Genomic DNA, 11,092 nt, shown 5'->3' with positions numbered 1-11,092 from the left:
TTAGCACTCTATCACTTTGAGGTACAGCTCTAATTCTGGTTTTCTGGTGGTTAATTGGAGATAAGAGTCTCACAGATTATCTTGCCCAGGCTGGCTTCAAACTCAGATCTCAGCTTTCTGAGAAGCTAGGATTAATAGTGTGAGTGATTATCAGTGCCTCAAGTACTTCTTTGCCTATCATGTGCAAGGTACATTTCCAGTCCCCAGCTCCCAAAAGAGAAAAGTAATACAGTTTTCTTTCAAGACGATAGGCAAACACTGAATTCAATGCACAGATAGTGTGCTAGTTTGGGACTGGCTGTATATATTAGAAGGTTGTAGGTATAAATCTCGAGCAGAGATCTGCGGAGCATTGATAAGACATAGACCCTTCATAATTGAATATGAAGGCAGAACATAAGTAATGCTATATTTGAAGTATGAAAGTGCGTGGGAAGTTCTAAGAGTTTAGTGTTAATTCAAGGGTTGCCCCATGAAATTAGCATATTAGTTTGGGAGACTGCAGGGTCTAAGCAAATAAGAATACAGAATGAAAGTATGTAAAAATGATCATATGTTAGATACAGAGAGAATATAGCTCTGTAGTACTTGAGGGAGAAGTCAACAATTAGAAAACTTACGTAAGTGACATACTAAAGGGTTTAGGATTTTTCAAGGGGAAATTGCAACTCCATCAAAACTGAGAACTGAGTTTCAGTGGACTTGGCGTATCAGGTCTAGTCTGGTAGTCCAAAGCAGAGGACAGACGGCAAGCTTTGAAGATGAGGAAAGCACGCAAACAACCCATACAGCGAGGCCTTGGTGGGGACTGTAGCTGTGGAAGGAGGTAGATGGGTGTGACTCTAATAGAAACTACAGGACAGGAAGTTGAAAAATCCTTCTGCGGGGCTGGGAGTTTGGCCTAGTAGTAGAGTGCTTGCCTAGCATGCACGAAGACCCGGGTTTGATTCCTCGGTACCCCACATACATAGCAAAAAGCCGGAAGTGGTGCTGAGGCTCAAGTGGTAGAGCTCTAGCCTTGAGAAAGTCCAAGGACAGTGCTCAGGCCCTGAGCTCAAGCCCAGGACTGGCAAAATAAATAAATAAATAAATAAATAAATAAAATTAATTAAAAAAATCCTTCTGCAATGTACCAAACAGAAGGTGAGTAGGTGGTACTGTTGTAAAGATTATTATATGACCTTTCAACCTGCTGATAGAAATGTGGCTTTCAGAATTATTTAAAACATTAGGCCATTAATAATTAGTAATACTGGTGCTTATTTTTCAATCGAGGTGGTAATGTTCTTCCTGAATCTGTTGTCACAGTTGTCATGCTTGCCATTAGGGAATCAGCCTACCAAGCATCTTAGTCACAATTCTAACCACAATGCCTTAAATGGCTTATTTTTCTATTTTAAGGTTCATTCCAGGAATATTATTTACTAACCTTAGACAGAATTCAAGAACACCATACTGATAACATATGTGAACTGAGGATATTCTAATTTTAGTGCAAAACTGACTTTTCTTCTAACATTTACTTAAAATAATCACAAGCCACACGTTCTGGTAAATTTGGACTTCAGCATCTTACATTCCCTTGCGTTAATGTTCCCATCTTAAATGGCAGTAAGTTAACTCCACCGTCGACGTAGGTACAGGATATAGTGTGCCTACAAGGAGTTACCTCGCCCGAGTAACTGCAGAATTGGATTTCATGGCTTACTGGCAGTGACTGGGTCCACAGAAACTTGGGGTGAAAAGAGAGAAGATGGAGGACAGAAGGGGCTGCCTCCAAGGTCCCCTGGTCTGATTTTCTCTCTTATGTTCGAGTCCCAGCTCACCAGAGATCCCTGGACACACCCTCTACTTCCCTGTAAAATTTGATTCTCTTCAAAATTTTCAGACAGGGTCAATAAAATAGGTTTGGAATTTGAGGAATTTTCCTTAACAATATACCCAGAAATCTAATTATCTGTTCTCTGGATTCTGACCTTATCTCTTTTAAAGAAAATGTTTCATATGAAAACAAACAAACAAAATCCCAGAAAAGAAATAAAACACATTTCCTTAGAAACCCTTTCTGGAATCTAAAATCTTACACTCTATGATTTGAAAACTAGTATTAAAAGTACTAATTTATGTACATGGCACTATGTAAGAATTTTTCTAACAGCTACAGATAAAAGCATTGTCTTTATGGTGTTTTGATATTTTTAATTGATTGTTAATACACTGAACAAACCTTCTAACTCATCAACATTGCTTTCATCAATTTTCTGTTATATTTTCCCAAGCAAATGGCCATTATTCAGAATTCCTCTGGACCATTTAGTATTAATATGAGAGAGAAAGAGCGACAGAGACAGTTAGACAGATATCAACTAAAAGAATGATCCACACACATTTCAGGATGATGCTGTCCATGACAGAAGAAAAGCAAGAACGAGTCTGAGAAGGGCTCAAGGTTCAAAAGATACTTGTTAATGGTTTTTTTTTCTTTCCTTTTCCTTTCTCTTCTCTTCCCTCTCTCCCTCCATCCCTCCCTTTCTCTGTTTTTTTTTTCTTTCTTGTGCTGAGCACTGTCCTTGAGGCTTCTTCTCCCCCCACTTCCCCTCCTCAGGGCTAGCACTGTACCACTTGAGCCACAGCTTCACTTTTGCCTTTTGGAGAATTTATTGGAGATAAGAGTCTCACAGACTTTCCCTGTCCAGCCTGGCTTTAAACAGTGATTCTTAGATCTCAGCCTCCTGAGTAGCTGGTAGTACAGGTGTGAGCCAATAATAACTTGGGAAACAAACAGGCATCCATCTTTTATCTATCGCCTTGTATTCCACAAGCAGTATGGCAGTTCCTCAAAAAGACTAAACATAGAGCTCCCCTATGACCCAGCAATTCCACTACTTGGCATTTACCCAATCATCCAGAAACAAAGACATACTAAATCCACTAGCACAACAATGTTCATTGCAGCACTATTCACCATAGCAAAGATATGGAACCAACCTAGATGTCCCTCAGTTGATGAGTGGATCAACAAGTTGTGGTATTTGTACACAATGGAATTCTATGCTGCTGTCAGAAAGAATGACATTGCCCCATTTGTTAAGAAATGGAAAGACTTAGAAAAGATCATATTAAGTGAAGTAAGCCAGACTCAAAGGAACTTAGGCTCAATGGTTTCCCTCATTCGTCATAATCAGTAGAAACCTTGGGCTCTCCTAGCAGAGATCTGCAATAGAGCAAAACCTTGATACAAAAGGCCATATAGTAGGACACTAAATGAAAGGATCTCTAGGATATAAAAACATAAGCCATATAATGAGTGATTGTTGTTCTTAAGGTACTATGTTATCTCTCATCTCTTTTGCTGTCCCTTGGTTATCTCATATTGTTACAGTATCTCACTTTGTTACTTGATATATCGGATATATTTGTATTTGGTTATTTGAAATTGGATAGGGAAGGGGGGAAAACAAGATGAGGAGTGGGGGTGGGGGGGAGGGAAATAAGGACCAAGACATGTGAAAGGGTATCAATGTATGGGAATTAATGCACCATCTATCTGGCAAATATCATGTAACCCTTCTATTAATTACAATAAAAATATATGAAAAAAAGATGCCATGAATTTTGATTTTTACTCATTTGTTATTTAACAAAATTGTTTAAAGAATCACAGGACATGGTGCAACTCATGATAATGAAATTTTTCACAAGTATCTACAGAATTAAGTAACTACAGAATCAAGCCTCTGTCAAATGCCCAGAGTTTTTGGTTCTAAGCTGTTAAACAGGATACTAGGTATTAGAGGAATGAGAAGCATAAAAACAGGAGCAAATACCCAGTACAGGACTAAGGCATTCCAGCTCTTCCCAGGACTCCCTGGCTTGGGCTGTGTCTCTGGCATGGCTCCTTCCAGGATCCCCATCAGAACACAACCACACGATACGAACCAGTTGCCCTCAATCTCAAGATGCTCAGTGGCATCCATGTCTTTCAGAATTCTAGATCAATGACCTATACAAGAGCTACACAAGAGCTGGGCCAGGGAAGTTCTTTTTCCTTAAGACACCCGCCTCATGGGCCTCATTGGGTGTTTGCTTCTGGTCTTCCTGTTCAATCTTTGTTTATCTTTGGGCAACTCTCTTCTAAAGAACTGAGAAAAAACGCCCTAGGCTTTATTATGAGTGGGCCACTAACTCAGCCTGCATTCATGACTTAGGTATCTAAAAGCTAAAGTGAAGCTGTACCCCAGCCTGGAGGTGAACCCTCTAAATCCTTTTATTACCCCAGCCCCCTATAATCTCTTTGTTTTAACCAAGTATACACAAGAATGGTAGCAGAATTGCCCAGTTAATGTGACAGAGAAATCTCTTCCCCAGATAAGAATGGAGCTCCTTGAGTTTACTCTCAGAGTAAAAATATTTAGAACCTAAAGAGACCATTTAGATGTTTGTTTTGATGACCAGAGAGATTTCTTTGTTTTGTAAAGCCATGTGCCCATTTTACATTCTTGGGAAATTTCACTGTAGCATCCTATTATTATTTGCTACAAAACTTAGTATCTTTTGTTTGAGCATCTAAAAAAAAAGTAGTTGTTTAACTAATTTTCTTTTGTGCTTAATTTGGCAATTATCAAATCACATTTGTCAATACAATGACTGAATCAAATGTGACCCAGACGTCAACATTTTCAAAAGCCTTTGTGGCCTTTCCTATTATTTCACGTTATAGTAGCTGCAAGCAAAATCTTGATTGGATCAAAATCAAGAGTACAAAAATGCACTCTCCTCTGTCATTTCAAAGTCATCTATTAAAACAACTCAAATATAAAATTCAACTGTCTCAGAATGCAAATAGAACAGCATAATGAGGCGTATGTTTAGAAATGCAAAGAACACTTTTGAAAGTATTTTAGGGAGAATTAATCTAATTCTAACTACTAATACTTTTGATTCCCTCATTTTCATTCTGGAACATGTGAATGGCATTAAAATGTTAATATTTATAAAGCCTTTGCCGCCCTACATCCTTTTCTCCCTTCCTCCCTTCCACTTCCATTCCTCCTTTCCTTCCTTCCTTCGTTCCTTCCTTCCCTCCTTCCTTCCTTCCTTACGTCCTTACGTCCTTCCTTTCCCTTTTCCTTCTCTTCCTCCTTCCCTCCTCTCCATTTCTCATTCTGGCGCTGGTGACCTTGGCTGTATAATGAATAATGAGACTCTTCACGTACCAGATAATTTTACTCATATGAAACTGATGTGACAATTGACATGATGTTGAAAACTCAGAAAAAGAAATCCTTGACATTAGAACAGGTGATTATAGATAGCTCATGTCTTGTTAGTTTCTTGGTAATATGAATGTGGACGGCTTCTTCACTAGAGAGCCACATTCGTTTTTGGCAAATTAATTTATGCTGTGATTTTGAATAATACTTGTTTTTTCATAACTGCTAGATATGCAGCGGGAATGCTGTGTACCCAGTGACGCCTGGTAACTGTCACTAACGGTGCACAGACCTATGTAAGATGGCTTGCATTTCTTTGGCCATCACTGTTCTTCAGAGTTCTAGACACACAAAGTACCATGGAAAGCATAAAAGTGATTCCATGACTAGAACCCACCGTTTCCTTTTGCCATCATTGTAAGGTATACTGCATCTTATACATCTCAATATCCTATGTACAGAAAGTGACATCTACTGGAGAAAGCAGAAGTGAATATTTGCTTTCCAAACTCCTTTTTTCCTTTTTCTTTCTTTTTTTAAACTAAATTTCCTGACAAGTGTTGCTTACCCTCAAGGTTACCCAAACCTTGTAAAAGAAAGAAAGATTTTTTACTTAGCTCAGTATAGTGTAAAGGCTGGTTTGTTTTGATTATTGTTTTCCACAAGATGTCCATTGGAAAGAGTCACTATGGGGCCCTCACAAATTATCTCGTAAGAAACACTACTGGAAATGTCTGGAAAACACAACTATCACACATTGCAAAATTGAGGCTTTAACTAATCCTAAGCATGGAGCGGTGGATTTGAACAGGACTTCTTTGTCACAATGTGAACACGTTTGGAGAATGTACTATTTATTCCCTTAAGTGGTCAGAAAGTAGGAGCTGCAAAACCAAGTATGGTATTAGCATCTGCAGTTTCTCTGTACTGGAAGACATCTTCATGCTGTATTGCAGCCTGATGGTTTACATGTGCTGAGAAGATGTGTGTCTTACTCTTTAGGCTACTCAACTGCCAACCATCAGACACCAGAAGACACCTGGGATCCAATCTGAGAAGTTGTGACTTTGACACCTGAAGGACAGAAACGACATCCATTTCATTCTTGAGACAGTAATTCCTCTTGCATGACCAGTCATCTTCTTTCTCTAGAGGACACAGCCTTTCTGAAGATATCTTCCCTGGAGGAGCTTTCATTTTTCAAGACCTGAACAGGCAGGCACGCCTGTGTTCCACCAGTCAGGGAACTTGATGCAGAAGTGCCGGGGCCAGCCGTGTGAGCTGCTGTCCAGGTGGTATTTCTGAAGCCACTTCCTCTTTAGGTGGTGCAGTAGAGGCCTCTGTGATTAATGTCACAACTAATTGTCGTGTTTTAAAATTTCTCATATTTTTTTTTTGTAGCAATGCTCTCGCACTCCCTCTGCTGGCCTTGCTAATTAACAAAACCACTGCCCATGAAGACTTGCTGAGCGAATCAGCCATACTAGAAGATGAACTGGTAAAATGCCGGTTTTGTGTAGGAAGCCAAGCCCAAAAATCCTGTGGACTGGCCTCTATGTAAAATAAAGAAGCCAAAAAGAAAATTTGCTTGTAGGTAACAAACCAAAAGCAAAACAATCGTGATTATCTTTACAACTTGAAGAATCAATTTAATGATAAGGACCATTCACACATCTTAAACATGTCTATCTTTTCAAAACAATAGAACGAGTGATCCATATTCCTTTCATGTGTGTGTGTGTGTGTGTGTGTGTGTGTGTGTGTGTGTGTGTGTGTATCTAAATCTAAGGTGTATCAACTTTGGAGTCAATGGAAGGTTATCTGGCTGTGTCCACTGGCGCAGCTCTCCACATCCTAGAGTTCCATTATGGAGTTGCCCAGAGTGACAGCACTTGGCAAGTCTCAAGTCTAATCACAGCACAGAGAAATGACTTTGGGAGGGTACATTACCAAGCAATTAGGACCCATTTAATAAATTACCCCTTATGGAACACTTTGAACCCTAGTGGTCTGAAGAGGTTAATGCAGCTCTCCCGACTGAGTGTTACTCATTTTCCACAGGGACTTCAAGGCCACAGTTAATCCAACCTTCTTCTGATCCATTGCCCCTTACTCTTGAGCCACTTCTCTGGGTTGGCATCCATGAACCACGTGTTTGTCCTCCCTCTGCCAGACAGGCTTCATTCTCCTATCGCTGTGTCCATCGACCAGGGCTCCAGAGGCCCACGGCCTCGATGCTGTGCATTCGCTCACTCCTCTGGCGGGGGTGCTTGCTTAGGAGTCTTTCTGCTTCTTGTATTTATAGAGTTGTGATGTTTAGGTTTAGTTCAAATGGTACCTCTGATGTCCTATGCTTTCCACTGAAATTGTTGAGTAGCAACCAATTTAAATAAATCTAGTACACCAAGGTTTTAGTATATCTGGAAGCGTGAGAAAAAACCCACAGTAGATACATATTTATAAGCTGGAGTCTTTACTATGGTCAAACACTAAAACACATTTACAATATAACTATCAGAAAGAAAAGGCTTTGTTTTATTTTAATTTAAATTCAAGTTGAGGTTTTGGAACAGAAATTACTGAAATGCAAAGTGCTTTTATTTTAAAAGAATGGATTGGAAAAATATAGAAGTATCTGTGAATTCTGAAAGACCATCAGTGCTGTGACATGTCGTTGGTCTACACCTTTACTGGATAGTTACTCTATCCAAAGCTCTGCTGAGGGTCCAGACATGACTATGAGAGGGCCTGTGTCTCCAACAAGCTTCTCACCGCGTTGCAGAGATAGGGTTTAACTGTGAGAAAGCAGGGGCAATGCATGGAGACACCATGAGCCCCAGACATGTGTCCACACAGGAATGTCTGAAAAAATTCAGAGAAGGAAGGGGGAGGGGTCTCCAACTCAAGGAGGCTCAGTGGAGATGGAGAATTCCCTCAAGCTCCTGGTGAGGGTTTTGGTAGGGAAGCTGAACGATTAGAAAAATAGAACGTTGGAAGCTTAAGAAGCACTCATTATCTTGAGTGGCATCCATGACTACATTTTCTGAGATCAGAGATCTGTGATCTGTCTGGGATGCAAGTTTAGAACAGTGTTTTGGTTTTGTTTTTTTTTTAATGGTTTTAGGCTGATTTTATTTTGACATTACATTTTTTTTTTGCCAGTCCTGGGCTTGAGCTCAGGGCCTGAGCACTGTCCTTGGACTTTCTCAAGGCTAGAGCTCTACCACTTGAGCCTCAGCACCACTTCTGGCTTTTTTCTATATATGTGGTACCGAGGATTTGAACTCTGGTCTTCATGCATGCTAGGCAAGCACTTTAACCACTAGGCCAAACTCCCGGCCCCACTTGTTTTTTTTTTTTTTTTTTAAATAATGTTGTATTTTGCTTTACCACTGATACATAAAGAAAAATAAATTAAATACATTCTCAGTCAAATGATATAATACAAATGAGGGTTGCCTGTCTTCAACCTGATAATCAGGATACAAGCGAGTTATTAAAATGTGCATGTAACTATAAAATGTCAAGACTATTTAGTGATTCACTGGATGAGTCATACCTCTTAAATTTTTCTACTCTTTTCATAGCACCTTGGAGATTTTCCATATTATAAATTGCGGTTTCTAACATGTCAAAAGAAATAAAGACTGTATTTAGAAAGTCTACAATATTATTGCAGTGTGGGTTCATAATGTCTAAGTCTTCTGTGTATATGTTGTGTACCGATACTGTGGAAGACACTCCAGGGAGGCCTCACGAACTCCCCTCCAGGTCCTGATGGGGAAGGCCTGTGAAAAGACCGCGGGGATGGTACCACCGCACTACCCACACTGGGTAGGGCTGGGCTGGGCTGTGGGATAAGGCTGGTCTGTCAGAGACCTGAAAGTAACCTCTACTCTTCTGTGAATCAAGCATCACATTATTTGTTGACAACTGGTAAGTAAACACTTAAAAAAAAACTAGGGCCTTGCTTTTAGGTGTGGTGTTGAGATTCTATTGCTCGCTATTGATATCTACAAGCACCTTCGTTTGTCTGTTTCCTCCATCAGCAAGGCTTTATTGTGTACAATTCCTTTCTCCACTCTCATTATTTTGTCACTTGCATTATTTACGCTTAATGCCAGAGCAGATTTACTAATATAATAGTCTGCAACTGGCATTATTCCACATACCCTGAGAATTTACATTCTGGAATAAGTGACACTCAAGAGGCATAAAAAAAGAACAAGGGAGAGGAAATCACATTCCAGCTGCGTATTTCTTTCTAGGACCATGAACTGCATGGAGATGATCAAAGAACCTTCACTTGTGCTCCCTACATTTGGGCACCACATCCCAGAGATACACAGCTTCAAGAGGAGCTTCCTTCTTCAAAGAACCTCGGGAGTAGATGGGGAAGGACTAACATACAGAGAAGACAGCAAGCACAACTGCACTCTTTACTTAGACACCAAACAGCCATATGGCTCTTGGACATATATCCCAAGGAACGTAAAGGATTATTTGACCCGGAGGCTGGCATACTCAGCACTGCTTACAACAGCAAAAATGCAGAGCCAGCCAACTGCCCCACAACCAATGTGTATAAATAAGGAGCCTCGTACATAAACGAGATGTAGTGTGGAAGTAGGATTCAGCCATAAAGAGGAGGGAGTATGTCATTTGCAAGAAAGTAGATAGAACCAGAGATCACTGTGTTGTGAGATAAGCCAAGCTCAGAGAGGCAGATGTCATGTGTTCCCTCTCATATGCAGAAAGAAATGAAAACAGAAGAGAAAGGAGACCAGTGGCGGGGGGGAAAGGGGAATAACAGTCCATAATGATGAGTATTTGATCAAAGGACATATATGAAAATACTATAATGAAACCAAATAATATGAACAGTTAATATAGAACAATAAAGACATCTATTAACCATACAACATGGAAGAATGCATTATCTTAGGCCTCTATTAGAAAACGACTTTCATCTGAGGGAGAAGGCTACCAAAATGTACTTTAGGAGAGGCAGAAGAGGGTTAAGGAGCAGAAACTTTTTTTCTGGAGATATTGTGATGTTTGTGTTTGTCAACATCTATGCTTTGAAACTGATCAGAAATTCTCTTCTTTTTTCTGTGTTCATACTGGAGTTTGAGCTTAGGTCTTGAACTTTTTACACAGGGACTCTGCAGCTCAAGCCATGCCTTCAGACATGGCTTGTGATGGTTATTTTGGGAAATGTTCTAGTGAGCTCTTGGGTCCAGGTTGGTTTTGAACAATAGTGCTCCAGATCTCAGTCTCTTGAGTGGCTAAGGTGACAGGCCTGAACCTCTGGCACTCAGCTTGATGGAAACGGTGTCTTGTCCTAAGTGGACACACAGAGGTTTTACAGACTAGCCCCTCAAATTGTATGTGATTCAGGCATCTCAAGGCGTGGGTACAGGAACTTCACAGGGCCTACTGTGAGGCCTTGGAGGTCAAACGAAATAGTTAAAGGTCATCCAACCCCAGTGAAGTTGTGGAGGGAAGACTTCCTGCTACAGTACTGATTCTTCTGACTCCCTCTGCAAACAGTAGAAGAAGGCAATGAGTTCTGTCTTTCTCAACTTTCACAGTGCATAGCACTGACATTGGAGATTGGCTTCACTGCCTTTATAGTGTTTCCCACAGCACAAAGATGCAACAACATGATCTCAGAAGACGGGAGGAGAGGAGCACGAGAAAGGTGAAAAAACCAAGAATTAATGTTTATTGAGGGCCTCACTCTTCATCAGGCCTCATGCTAGTCTTGCTCATAGATTTTTCCTAGTTAATGAATCCTCAAGTATCTGCAATAGATGAAGAACATGAATGTGCATTCTCTTCTTACTGCCTGATTTTATGTCTCTGTCAGACCTGTC

The 11,092-nt window shown here is 40.3% G+C and overlaps 1 protein-coding gene across 4 annotated transcripts in view; it reads right to left on the bottom strand.

Moving 5' to 3' along the window:
- The window catches only part of Meis2 (Meis homeobox 2), a 378,408-nt gene that overhangs the window by 192,902 nt on the left and 174,414 nt on the right, over positions 1–11,092 (bottom strand). The gene's annotated exons all lie outside the window — the stretch shown is intronic.

This window comes from Megascapheus bottae, chromosome 25 (genome assembly GCF_031878675.1).
Source record: "Megascapheus bottae isolate mThoBot1 chromosome 25, mThoBot2.hap1, whole genome shotgun sequence".
Classification (NCBI taxonomy): domain Eukaryota; kingdom Metazoa; phylum Chordata; class Mammalia; order Rodentia; family Geomyidae; genus Megascapheus; species Megascapheus bottae.
This window is presented reverse-complemented; position numbering and strand designations above follow the sequence as displayed.